Raw genomic sequence first — 13486 nt, forward strand, 5'->3', positions numbered from 1 at the left:
ACCTGGGTTCTTACCTAAGGTAGTTACTAACAGGAATATCAATCAAGAGATTGTTGTTCCTTCTTTATGCCCAAATCCTTCTTCAAAGAAGGAACGTCTACTGCACAACCTGGATGTAGTCCGTGCTCTAAAATTTTACTTACAGGCAACTAAGGAATTTCGACAAACGTCTTCTCTGTTTGTCATTTACTCTGGGCAGAGGAGAGGTCAAAAAGCTTCCGCTACCTCTCTTTCTTTTTGGCTTCGTAGCATAATTCGTTTAGCTTATGAGACTGCTGGACAGCAGCCTCCTGAAAGAATTACAGCTCATTCTACTAGAGCTGTGGCTTCCACTTGGGCCTTCAAGAATGAGGCCTCTGTTGAACAGATTTGCAAGGCTGCAACTTGGTCTTCGCTTCATACTTTTTCCAAATTTTACAAATTTGACACTTTTGCTTCATCGGAGGCTATTTTTGGGAGAAAGGTTCTTCAGGCAGTGGTTCCTTCTGTATAAAGAGCCTGCCTATCCCTCCCGTCATCCGTGTACTTTTGCTTTGGTATTGGTATCCCAGAAGTAATGATGACCCGTGGACTGATCACACTTAACAGAAGAAAACATAATTTATGCTTACCTGATAAATTCCTTTCTTCTGTAGTGTGATCAGTCCACGGCCCGCCCTGTTTTTAAGGCAGGTAAATATTTTTTAATTTATACTCCAGTCACCACTTCACCCTTGGCTTTTCCTTTCTCGTTGGTCCTTGGTCGAATGACTGGGAGTGACGTAGAGGGGAGGAGCTATATGCAGCTCTGCTGGGTGAATCCTCTTGCACTTCCTGTTGGGGAGGAGTAATATCCCAGAAGTAATGATGACCCGTGGACTGATCACACTACAGAAGAAAGGAATTTATCAGGTAAGCATAAATTATGTTTTTGTCGGATGCTCCACCACCCTGATTGACAAACTAATAAATTACATGCATCCTGAAACTACAAATGCGGATCTGGCCCCGCTAAATCTGCAAAGACCCAATAAAGAGAAGTTCAATTTTAGACCTGTACCATCAATGTCGTTAAGAAACACCTTAATAATCTAAAAATGAAAAACCAGTCTGGACCTGATCAAATCCCAGTAATGCTGTTGAAGCTCAGTGTGCCGGCAACTGCTAAACTTGTCATAACCCTCTGATTACATACCCAAACTTTGGAAGACTGCAAGAATAGTGCCTATCCATAAATGTGGTGAGTTAAACTTGGTTACTAACTATCGCCCAATATCATTGCTCCCAGTATTGTCAAAAATCTTAGAAAAATGGGTCCATACGCAACTATGTAAATATTACCAACAATCTAACCCCTGTTCAATCAGGTTTTTGCCCAAATCACTCCACTACAATTGCCCTCCTAAAAGTTTGCAACGACATCCAAACTGGCATGGAACAAGGAGACCTAACTGGGGCAATTTTCCTTGATTTTGCAAAGGCCTTTGACACAGTAGACCACGACATACTACTGCACAAACTAAAAAACTCAGGTATTGGTGATCGTCCGCTAACCTGGTTTCGATCATATGTATCGGATCGATCACAGTATGTCTCCATTTCTGACAGCGACTCCCTCCCTCTCCCAGTCACGTGTGGTGTTCCCCAAGGTTCCATTCTCGGCCCCCTACTATTCACATTATTCATAAATGATCTGCCAAATGTCTGACAATCCTCAACTGTACACATGTACGCAGACGACACAGTAATCTGCAAACAAATCAAATCTGCCGCAGCTTGAGGCAGTACTCCAAGACCAGTTCACAAAGGTAGAAAAGTGGATCTCAAAAAACAAACTCTTCCTAAACACTGACAAAACTGTAACAATGATCTTTGGAACGGGACCTAAATTACACAAACTACAAAATTCCCATCTACGCATCAAAACAAAATCAAATTGCACACTGACCGCAGTCTACTCTATCAAATACTTGGGTATGTTGTTAGACCCCAATCTATCTTTTGGCCTCCACATAGAAATAATTGCATCTAAACTCTATCCAAAACTAGGTGCCCTGTACAGAAACAAATCCTGCCTCAGCCCTACAGTAAAGGAAAAGATTGTACAGCAAATGCTGCTGCCAATCATGGATTATGGGGATGTAGTATATGCACCGAAAACTCACCTTAATAAACTTAATACACTGTATAACTCGTTCTGTCACTTTGTGCTACAATGTAACTACAGGACCCACCATTGTGACATGCTAAAAGAACTAAACTGTCTGTCGCTGGAATCCAGACGCACCCTCCATCTTTCCAGCCTTGTGTTTAAGAGCTTTTCTGAGAAGCTCCCACCCTACCTGAGCAGAATGCTCTCCCCGGCTGTTCCCACCTCCGATCTAGTACCAGCACATTATTTAGTCTGCATCCATACAAAAAGAAAGCAGCTCGATCCTCCTTTTCCTACAGAGCACCACAATTATGGAACGACCTCTCGCACACTTTAAAACCTTCCCCAAGCCTAAAATCCTTTAAGAGATCCCTCTCTGCATATCTCAAAACAGAATGCACCTGTCATGGTTGATTATATATTTCCTACCTGTTCTATGTTAAATTTTGCATATATTATGTATTAATATTGGGTTTTGTATTTTATTGTACCCTATTGTATCAATGCAATGTTTTGTGGACCCAGGACATACTTGAAAACAAGATAAATCTCAATGTATCCTTCCTGGTAAAATATTTTATAAATAAATAAATAAATAATATAGCTTGATCTCCAAGTTATTGTTTATTTTGTGCCTTTTAGTGGGGTGATAAAAAAAAATTCTCCCTTTATCATTGAGTTAGTTACTGCAGTTCAGGTAAGGGAAACAACCAGTTTTATCAGTCAATTGTTTTCTGAATGTTTACTTTTTTGCTCCATACATTTACACGTACTATATGGTCTTTTACATTCTTATTCCTCCTATAAACTGGCATAGGTAAATTTGTAAATTACAAACACTTAAACCAAAGAGTCTCAACAAAGATTTTGATTGGTCTCTATTTGGTATGAATGCCGGACAATAATAACAGCCCACAAATTTACAGCTCATAAACTATAAGGTAGAGGTACAAAAACTTAAAGAAACAAAAGACATCGTTATACTATTTTATTTATCCAACATTTTTCATATCCAATTTTCAGATGACTATGATTGAGTAATGCTTAAACCTTTTGTTTTTAACCTATGTATATACTTTAAACTATATGTGTTTTGTTTATCGAACGATCTATACAGAGCTTACTAGATGGTACTGTTTCTTTAAGAAAAAAAAAATAACAATGTGAGTAAGATTATGGAATGACCACTAGATGCCTATATTGTGTAATGAATGGGGATGGACACACCTGTTTGCAGGTATAAAGGTAGCCTTTGTATATACACACATTGACATGACCAAGGACCAGATACATCTGAAACATTGTTGCTGTACTTTGGGCCATGGAACAATAAAGGTCTGCTTTTAATCAACCCAATTAAGGCTGGAGTAATTTTCTTTATGCTTGTCTAAACATGAAGAGTTGGCTGACCCTGTACTCCGTGCCTGAACTGCTAACAGTTTGCTGTTCCCTACACTGTTTTGTATTATAATGAATTAAAACCCAGTATTTAAAAATAATCTTAAAAAACATCATTTATGCTTACCTGATAAATTTATTTCTCTTGTAGTGTAGTCAGTCCACGGGTCATCCATTACTTATGGAATATATCTCTTCCTAACAGGAAGCTGCAAGAGGATCACCCAAGCAGAGCTGCTATATAGCTCCTCCCCTCACAAAGCAGACGAGAAAGGAGAAACCATAGGGTGCAGTGGTGACTGGAGTTTAATTAAAATTTAGATCTGCCTTAAAGACAGGGCGGGCCGTGGACTGACTACACTACATGAGAAATAAATTTATCAGGTAAGCATAAATTATGTTTTCTCTTGTTAAGTGTAGTCAGTCCACGGGTCATCCATTACTTATGGAATACCAATACCAAAGCTAAAGTACACGGATGAAGGGAGGGACAAGGCAGGAACATTAAACAGAAGGAACCACTGCCTGAAGTACCTTTCTCCCAAAAATAGCCTCCGAAGAAGCAAAAGTGTCAAATTTGTACAATTTTGAAAAGGTGTGAAGAGAAGACCAGCCTTGCAAATCTGTTCAACAGAGGCCTCATTTTTAAAGGCCCAGGTGGAAGCCACAGCTCTAGTAGAATGAGCTGTAATCCTTTCAGGAGGCTGCTGTCCAGCAGTCTCATAGGCTAAACGTATTATGCTACGAAGCCAAAAAGAGAGAGAGGTAGCCGAAGCCTTTTGACCTCTTCTCTGTCCAGAGTAAACGACAAACAGGGAAGACGTTTGACGAAAATCTTTAGTTGCCTGCAAATAGAACTTCAGGGCACGGACTACGTCCAGATTATGCAAAAGTCGTTCCTTCTTTGAAGAAGGGTTAGGACACAGTGATGGAACAACAATCTCTTGATTGATATTCCTGTTAGTAACTACCTTAGGTAAGAACCCAGGTTTAGTCTTGTCTGAATGAAAAATCAGATAAGGAGAATCACAATGTAAGGCAGATAACTCAGAGACTCTTCGAGCCGAGGAAATAGCCATCAAAAACAAAACCTTCCAGGATAACAGCTTGATATCAATGGAATGAAGGGGTTCAATGGAACGCCTTGAAGAACATTAAGACCTAAGTTTAAGCTCCACGGCGGAGCAACAGTCTTAAACACAGGCTTAATCCTAGTTAAAGCCTGACAAAAAGCCTGAACGTCTGGAACTTCAGCCAGACGTTTGTGTAGAATAGACAGAGCAGAAATCTGTCCCTTTAACGAACTAGCAGATAAGCCCTTTTCTAAACCCTCTTGTAGAAAGGACAATATCCTAGGAATCCTAACCTTACTTCATGAGTAACTCTTGGATTCGCACCAATATAAATATTACGCCATATCTTATGGTAAATTTTTCTGGTAACAGGCTTCCTAGCCTGTATTAAGGTATCAATAACCGACTCCGAGAAGCCACGCTTTGATAGAATCAAGCGTTCAATCTCCATGCAGTCAGCCTCAGAGAAATTAGATTTGGATGGTTGAAAGGACCCTGAATTAGAAGGTCCTGTCTCAGAGGCAGAGACCACGGTGGACAGGACGACATGTCCACTAGGTCTGCATACCAGGTCCTGCGTGGCCACGCAGGCGCTATCAGAATCACCGAAGCTCTCTCCTGTTTGATCTTGGCAATCAAACGAGGAAGCATCGGGAATGGTGGAAACACATAAGCCATGTTGAAGACCCAAGGGGCTGTCAGAGCATCTATCAGCACCGCTCCCGGGTCCCTGGACCTGGATCCGTAACAAGGAAGCTTGGCGTTCTGGCGAGACGCCATGAGATCCAGATCTGGTTTGCCCCAATGATGAATCAGTTGAGCAAAGACCTCCGGATGAAGTTCCCACTCCCATGAAAAGTCTGGCGACTTAGAAAATCCGCCTCCCAGTTCTCCATGCCTGGGATGTAAATCTCTGACAGGTGGCAAGAGTGAGACTCTGCCCAGCGAATTATCTTTGAGACTTCCAACATCGCTAGGGAACTTCTGGTTCCCCCTTGATGGTTGATGTAAGCCACAGTCGTGATGTTGTCTGACTGAAATCTGATGAACCTCAGAGTTGCTAACTGAGGCCAAGCTAGGAGAGCATTGAATATTGCTCTTAATTCCAGAATATTTATTGGGAGGAGTTTCTCCTCCTGAGTCCATAATCCCTGAGCTTTCAGGGAGTTCCAGACTGCGCCCCAGCCTAGAAGGCTGGCGTCTGTTGTTACAATCGTCCAATCTGGCCTGCGAAAGGTCATCCCCTTGGACAGATGTGGCAGAGAAAGCCACCATAGAAGAGAATCTCTGGTCTCTTGATCCAGATTTAGTAGGGGGGACAAATCTGAGTAATCCCCGTTCCACTGACTTAGCATGCACAATTGCAGCGGTCTGAGATGCAGGCGCGCAAATGGTACTATGTCCATTGCCGCTACCATTAAGCCGATTACTTCCATGCACTGAGCTACTGACGGGTGTGGAATGGAATGAAGGACACGGCAAGCATTTAGAAGTTTTGATAACCTGGCCTCTGTCAGGTAAATTTTCATCTCTACAGAATCTATAAGAGTCCCTAGAAAGGGAACTCTTGTAAGTGGTAATAGAGAACTCTTTTCCACGTTCACCTTCCACCCATGCGACCTCAGAAATGCCAGAACTATCTCTGTATGAGACTTGGCAGTTTGAAAACTTGACGCTTGTATCAGAATGTCGTCTAGGTACGGAGTCACCGCTATGCCTCGCGGTCTTAGTACCGCCAGAAGTGAGCCCAGAACTTTTGTAAAGATTCTTGGAGCCGTAGCTAATCCGTAGGGAAGAGCTACAAACTGGTAATGCCTGTCTAGGAAAGCAAATCTTAGGTACCGATAATGATCCTTGTGAATCGGTATGTGAAGGTAGGCATCCTTTAAGTCCACTGTGGTCATGTACTGACCCTCTTGGATCATGGGAAGGATGGTTCGAATAGTTTCCATTTTGAATTATGGAACTCTTAGAAATTTGTTTAGGATTTTTAAGTCCAAGATTGGTCTGAAGGTTCCCTCTTTCTTGGGAACCACAAATAGATTTGAATAGAATCCCTGCCCGTGTTCCGTCCGCGGAACTGGGTGGATCACCCCCATTAGTAAGAGGTCTTGTACACAGCGTAGAAACGCCTCTTTCTTTATTTGGTTTGCTGATAACCTTGAAAGATGAAATCTCTCTCGTGGAGGAGAAGTTTTGAAATCCAGGAGATATCCCTGAGATATGATCTCCAACGCCCAGGGATCCTGGACATCTCTTGCCCAAGCCTGGGCGAAGAGAGAAAGTCCTGCCCCCCACTAGATCCGTTTCCGGATAGGGGGCCCTCTCTTCATGCTGTCTTGGGGGGCAGCAGCAGGTTTCTTGGCCTGCTTGCCCTTGTTCCAGGACTGGTTAACTTTCCAGCCCTGCCTGTAACGAGCAACAGCTCCTTCCTGTTTTGGAGCGGAGGAAGTTGATGCTGCTCCTGCCTTGAAGTTACGAAAGGCACGAAAATTAGACTGTTTGGCCTTTGATTTGGCCCTGTCCTGAGGTAGAGCATGGCCCTTACCTCCCGTAATGTCAGCTATAATTTCTTTCAAGCCGGGCCCGAATAAGGTCTGCCCTTTGAAAGGAATATTAAGCAATTTAGATTTAGAAGTCACGTCAGCTGACCAGGATTTAAGCCATAGCGCTCCGCACGCTTGGATGGCGAATCCGGAGTTCTTAGCCGTAAGTTTGGTTAAATGTACGACGGCATCAGAAACAAATGCGTTAGCTAGCTTAAGTGCTTTAAGCTTGTTCATAATTTCATCCAATGGAGCTGTGCGAATGGGCCTCTTCCAGAGACTCAAACCAGAATGCCGCCGCAGCAGTGACAGGCGCAATGCATGCAAGGGGCTGTAAGATAAAACCTTGTTGAACAAACATTTTCTTAAGGTAACCCTCTAATTTCTTATCCATTGGATCTGAAAAGGCACAACTATCCTCCACCGGGATAGTGGTACGCTTAGCTAAAGTAGAAACTGCTCCCTCCACCTTAGGGACCGTCTGCCATAAGTCTCGTGTGGTGGCGTCTATAGGAAACATTTTCCTAAATATGGGAGGAGGGGAAAAAGGCACACCAGGTCTATCCCACTCCTTGCTAATAATCTCTGTAAGCCTTTTAGGTATAGGAAACACGTCATTACACACCGGTACCGCATAGTATCTATCCAACCTACATAATTTTTCTGGAATTGCAACCGTGTTACAATCATTCAGAGCCGCTAATACCTCCCCTAGCAATATGCGGAGGTTCTCAAGCTTAAATTTAAAATTAGAAATCTCTGAATCCAGTCTCCCTGGATCAGATCCGTCACCCACAGAATGAAGCTCTCCGTCTTCACGTTCTGCAAACTGTGACGCAGTATCTGACATGGCTCTCACCTCATCCGCGCGCTCTGTCCTTAACCCAGAGCTATCGCGCTTGCCTCTTAATTCTGGCAATTTAGATAATACTTCTGTCATAACAGTAGCCATGTCTTGCAAAGTGATTTGTAAGGGCCTCCCTGATGTACTTGGGGCCACAAAATCACGCACCTCCTGAGCGGGAGGCGAAGGTACTGACACGTGAGGAGAGTTAGTCGGCATAACTTCCCCCTCGTTGTCTGGTGATAATTTCTTTACATGTAAAGATTGACTTTTATTTAAAGTAGCATCAATGCAATTAGTACACAAATTTCTATTGGGCTCCACATTGGCCTTTAAACATAGTGAACAAAGAGATTCATCTGTGTCAGACATGTTTAAACAGACTAGCAATGAGACTAGCAAGCTTGGAAATACTTTTCTAAATAAATTTACAAGCAATATAAAAAACGCTACTGTGCCTTTAAGAAGCACAAAAAGCTGTCACAGTTGAAATAACAATGAACCAAAATAGTTATAGCAACCAATTTTTCACAGTAAATGTATTAAGTTAGCAAAGGATTGCACCCACCAGCAAATGGATGATTAACCCCTTAATACCCAAAAACGGATAACAATTTAATAATTAACGTTTTTTCTCACAGTCAAAACACACTGTCACAGGTCTGCTGTGACTGATTACCTCCCTCAAAGTGAATTTTGAAGACCCCTGAGCTCTCTAGAGACGATTTGGATCATGGAGGATGAAGTAGACAGATTGTGACTGAATTTTTACTGCGCAAAAAAGTGCTAAAATAGGCCCCTCCCACTCATATTACAACAGTGGGGAAGCTCAGAAAACTGTTTCTATGCAGAAAACAAAGATGGCCATGTGGTAAAAATCATGCCCCAATAGGTTTTATCACCAAGTACCTCACAAAAAACGATTAACATGCCAGTAAACGTTTTAAACATACATTTGAAAAGTTATGAATTGTTATTAATAAGCCTGCTACCAGTCGCTTTTACTGCAGTTAAGGCTCATACATTATTTCAGTATTAACAGTATTTTCAGAGTCAATTCCATTCCTTAGAAAAATACATTCAGTGTACACACACTCATCAGCCTAATACCAGTCGCTATCACTGCATTAAGGCTGAACTTACTTTACATTGGTATCAGCAGTATTTTCTCAGTCAATTCCATTCCTCAGAAAAATAATTTACTGCACATACCTCATTTGCAGGGGGGCCCTGCATGCTATTCCCCTTCTCTGAAGTTACCTCACTCCTCAGATGAGAACAGCCAGTGGATCTTAGTTACGTCTGCTAAGATCATAGAAAATGCAGGCAGATTCTTCTTCTAATGCTGCCTGAGAATAAACAGCACACTCCGGTGCCATTTAAAATAACAAACTTTTGATTGTAGAAATAAACTAAGTTAAAAAACACCACAGACCTCTCACAGCGACCTATCTTTAGTTAGGCTGCAAGAGAATGACTGAATATGACATGTGAGGGGAGGAGCTATATAGCAGCTCTGCTTGGGTGATCCTCTTGCAGCTTCCTGTTAGGAAGAGATATATTCCATAAGTAATGGATGACCCGTGGACTGACTACACTTAACAAGAGAAACATGGGCACTTTAAAACATTAACTAATTGACTCCTATTATCAATTTGTCTTTGTTCTCTTGCTATCTTTATTTGAAAAAAATAAGGCATCTAAGCTTTTTTTTTTTTGGTTGAGTACTCTGGACAGCGCTTTTGTATTGGTGGATGAATTTATCACCAATCAGCAAGAACAACCCAGGTTGTTCACCAAAAATGGGGCCGGCATCTAAACTTACATTCTTGCATTTCAAATAAAGATACCAAGAGAATGAAGAAAATTGATAACAGGAGTACATTAGAAAGTTGCTTAAAATTTCATGCTCTAGCTGAATCACGAAAGAAAAAATTTGGGTTCAGTGTCCTTTTAATGCTTTTGTAAAATATACAAAATACTTTCTAAAACATCTTTTAGATTTGAAAAAAATAACTACAATTTACTAAAATTTCAGAAACTTTAGTAATTTTGCTATGAATTAAAACCAACGGTGGTCTTGCAAAAAAACTGACAAGAAAGCCTTATGTAAACTTCTTGGAATTCTGAAAGTGTGCCAGAAGAACCATGTTTATCACACTAGGGAATAAAAACCTTCCAAATCTTGTGATAAGTCTAACTTGTTACAGGCTTTCAGACTGAATCAAAATCTCTAATACCTCTGTTTAAGGATTAAACATCCACAAACTCCCAGCTTGAGGATCCCTGGATCTGGAAAAGTATCTAGAAAGTTTGTGGTGTACATGAAAGTTCATACGGTCTATCTCTGGAAGTGAATGTTAACCAAAATAATCCAACTTCCAGATGCTCACACCCTGTGATGAGATGAGAATTGCACATATTGTACAGAGATTGTTTCAGCCCAAGTCAATATCCATGTGACCTCCTACAGTGTTAGGGAACTGTGAGTTCCCCCTTGATGATTGTTATACTTTACAGCTGTGACATAATTTGATTAAAAACAAAATGTATGCTTACCTGATAAATTTCTTTCTTTTGTGATGTACCGAGTCCACGGTTTCATCCTTACTTGTGGGATATTATCCTTCCTAACAGGAAGTGGCAAAGAGAACACCACAGCAGAGCTGTCTATATAGCTCCCCCCCTTAACTCCACCCCCCAGTCATTCGACCGAAGGCCAAGGAATAAAAAGGAGAAAACTATAAGGGTGCAGAGGTGACTGAAGTTTTCAATAAAAAAAATACTATCTGTCTTGAATAGACAGGGCGGGGCCGTGGACTCGGTACATCGCAAAATAAAGAAATTTATCAGGTAAGCATGAATTTGGTTTTCTTTTGCAAGATGTACCGAGTCCACGGTTTCATCCTTACTTGTGGGATACCAATACCAAAGCTTTAGGACAACGGATGAAGGGAGGGACAAGACAGGAGCCTAAAACGGAAGGCACCACTCCCTTGCAAAACCTTTCTCCCAAAAATAGCCTCCGAAGAAGCAAAAGTATCAAATTTGGAAAAGGTATGAAGCGAAGACCAAGTCGCAGCCTTACAAATCTGTTCAACAGAAGCATCATTTTTTAAAAGCCCATGTGGAAGCCACCGCTCTAGTAGAGTGAGCAGTAATTCTTTCAGGAGGCTGCTGTCCAGCAGTCTCATAAGCCAAAATGGGATGATGCTTTTCAGCCAAAAGGAAAGAGAGGTAGCCGTAGCCTTTTGACCCCCTACGTTTTCCAGAATAGACAACAAACAAAGAAGATGTTTGACAAAAATCTTTGGTTGCCTGCAAATAGAACTTCAAAGCACAAACCACGTCCAAGTTGTGCAATAAACATTCCTTCTTAGAAGAAGGATTAGGACACAGAGAAGGAACAACAATCTCCTGATTGATATTCCTGCTAGTAACAACCTTAGGGAGGAACCTAGGTTTGGTACGCAAAACCACCTTAACAGCATGGAAAACAAGATAAGGCGAGTCACATTGTAATGCAGATAATTCAGAAACCCTTCGAGCTGAAGAGATAGCAACTAGAACAGAACTTTCCAAGATAGAAGCTTAATATCTATGGAATGCATGGGTTCAAGGAAGAACTTTAAGAACTAAATTTAGACTCCATGGCGGAGCAACAGGTTTAAACACAGGCTTGATTCTAACTAAAGCCTGACAAAAAGCCCGAACGTCTGGGACATCTGCCAGAGCTTGTGCAATAGAATAGACAAAGCAGATATCTGTCCTTTTAAGGAACTAGCTGACAATCCTTTCTCCAATCCCTCTTGAAGAAGGACAAAATCCTAGGAATCCTGATCTTACTCCATGAGTAGCCTTTGGATTTGCACCAAAAAAGATATTTTACGCCATATCTTATGATAGATTTTACTGGTGACAGGCTTTCCAAGCCTGAATCAAGGTATCTATGACCGACTCAGAGAAACCCCACTTTGATAAAATCAAGCGTTCAATCTCCAAGCAGTCAGTTGCAGAGAAATTAGATTTGGATGCTTGAACGGACCTTGAATCAGAAGGTCCTGTCTTAGTGGCAGAGTCCATGGTGGCAGAGATGACATGTCCACCAGGTCTGCATACCAAGTCCTGCGTGGCCACGCAGGTGCTATCAAAATCACTGAAGCTCTCCCCTATTTGATTCTGGCAATTAGACCCGGAAGGAGAGGGAAAGGTGGAAACATAAGCCAGGTTGAATGACCAGGGTACTGCTAGAGCATCTATCAGTACTGCCTGAGGACCCCTGGACCTGGATCCGTAACAAGGAAGGTTTGGTGTTCTGACGAGACGCCATCAGATCCAATTCTGATGTGCCCCAAATCTGAACCAGTTGAGCAAACACCTCCGGATGTAGCTCCCACTCCCCCGGATGAAAAGTCTGACGACTTAGAAAATCTGCTTCCCAGTTCTCTACCCCTGGGAAATAGATTGCTGATAGATGGCAAGAGTGAGTCTCTGCCCATCGGATTATCCTGGAAACTTAACTATCATCGCTAAGGAACTCCTTGTTCCCCCCTGATGATTGATATAAGCTACAGTCGTGATGTTTGTCCGACTGAAATCTGATGAATCCCGGCCGACAGCCAGCTGAGGCCACGCCTGAAGAGCATTGAATATCGCTCTTAATTCCAGAATATCGGTAGGAGGGCCTCCTCCTGAGTCCACAAACCCTGTGCTTTCAGGGAATTCCAGACTGCACCCCAGCCCAGTAGGCTGGCGTCCGTCATCACTATAACCCACGCTGGCCTGCGGAAACACATTCCCCGGGACAGGTGATCCTGTGACAACCACCAAAGAAGAGAGTCTCTGGTCTCTAGATCCAGATTTATCTGAGGAGATAAATCTGCATAATCCCCATTCCACTGTCTGAGAATGCATAGTTGCAGTGGTCTGAGATGTAAGCGAGCATATGGAACTACGTCCATTGCGGCTACCATTAAACCGATTACCTCCATACACTGAGCCACTGACGGCTGAGGAATGGAATGAAGAGCTCGGCAGGTGGTCAAAATTTTTGATTTCCTGACCTCCGTCAGAAATATTTTCATGTCTACCGAGTCTATCAGAGTCCCTAGAAATGAAACTCTTGTGAGAGGGGAAAGAGAACTCTTTTTGACGTTCACCTTCCACCCATGAGATCTTAGAAAGGCCAACACTAAGTCTGTGTGAGACTTGGCTAGTTGGAAAGTCGACGCTTTTGAATTAGGATGTCGTCTAGATAAGGCGCAACTGCTATGCCCCGCGGCCTTAGGACCGCCAGAAGGGACCCTAGCACTTTTGTGAAGATTCTTGGTGCCGTGGCCAACCCGAAGGGAAAAGCCACAAACTGGTAATGCTTGTCCAGAAAGGCAAACCTGAGTAACTGGTGATGATCTTTGTGGATAAGAATGTGTAGATACGCATCCTTTAAGTCCACGGTGGCCATAAATTGACCCTCCTGGATCATTGGTAAAATAGT

This window comes from Bombina bombina, chromosome 6 (genome assembly GCF_027579735.1).
Source record: "Bombina bombina isolate aBomBom1 chromosome 6, aBomBom1.pri, whole genome shotgun sequence".
NCBI classification, from domain to species: domain Eukaryota; kingdom Metazoa; phylum Chordata; class Amphibia; order Anura; family Bombinatoridae; genus Bombina; species Bombina bombina.